This window comes from Octopus bimaculoides, chromosome 2 (genome assembly GCF_001194135.2).
Source record: "Octopus bimaculoides isolate UCB-OBI-ISO-001 chromosome 2, ASM119413v2, whole genome shotgun sequence".
Classification (NCBI taxonomy): domain Eukaryota; kingdom Metazoa; phylum Mollusca; class Cephalopoda; order Octopoda; family Octopodidae; genus Octopus; species Octopus bimaculoides.
In genome coordinates, this window is record NC_068982.1 from 705,774 (window position 1) to 706,990 (window position 1,217).

A 1,217-nucleotide genomic window follows, 5' to 3' on the forward strand; every position below is an offset into this window, starting at 1 on the left:
TTATCCACCCATTTCTCTGCAAGAAGTATACCCACGCCCCCGACCCCGTCTGTGTTCCCTGCCCAGAAAATCTTGTACCTGTGTTTTTTGCCTGTGAGGAACCTAGTGGAACCTCCTCTCCACCTTACTTCTTGGAGGCAGCAGATACCGACACATCTCTGTTCAAGCATATATATGTTGCTACATAATTTTACTTCGCAAATGCTATTCAGAAATTGACGTTTGGTGCATGAGAGAGTTTGATGCAGCTGCCCACATCTGCACCTCCTGCTGCAAAGTTGGTTCATCTGGGACACTTGACACGAAGAGGTCCAGCTTCATCTTGAAGACACCTACATCCACCGCATGTAGGTCTCTCAGGTCCTTCGGGAGGATATTGAAGAGCTGTGGACCTCTGAAGCCTAGGCTATTGCAGTATCTTGTCCTACATCTTGATGGCAAATTTGGAGTCCTTGGCACCATGCAATGGCGTCCAGTTCTTTTATTTGTGTAACTTTCGATGCCAAAGTTTGGGACAATTCCTTCGAGGATCTTCCAGATGTATATTATGGCAGATCTTTCTCGTCTACGCTCTAAGGAATAAAGTCTTAATCTCTTGAGTCTTTCCCAATAGCTTATATGCTGCATAGAGGCTATCTTCTTCGTGTAGTTTCGTTGGATTGCCTCAAGTTCTGAGATTAATTTGACACTGGTTGGTGACCATAGCTGAGAGCAATAGTCAAAGTGGCTTAGGACAAGTGTCCTCCAGAGGACCATCATGGTTTCCGATCTCTTGTTCTAAAAGTCATAACAATCCATCCGGTCAGTCGCCTGCATTTCATTGCCAATATGTTTGTGTTTTGTGGACTTGGAGAAAGCCTTTGACAGGATGCCCTGATCCCTTATCTGGTGGGCAATGCGGAAACTGGGGATTGTAGTTGTGATCCCCATGCCAGTGGCATGTAAAAAGCACCATCTGAACATGACCAATGCCAGCGCCGCCGTGACTGGCCCTTTGTGCCGGTGGCACGTAAAAAGCATCCACTACACTCTCGGAGTGGTTGGCATTAGGAAGGGGATCCAGCTGTAGAAACATTGCCAGATCAGATTGGAGCCTGGTGCAGCTGCTGGCTTCCTAGATCCCAGTCGAACTATCCAACCCATGCCAGCATGGAAAACGGACGTTAAACGATGATGATGATGATGATATGCGATACATATATTTGTGTGTGTGTGTA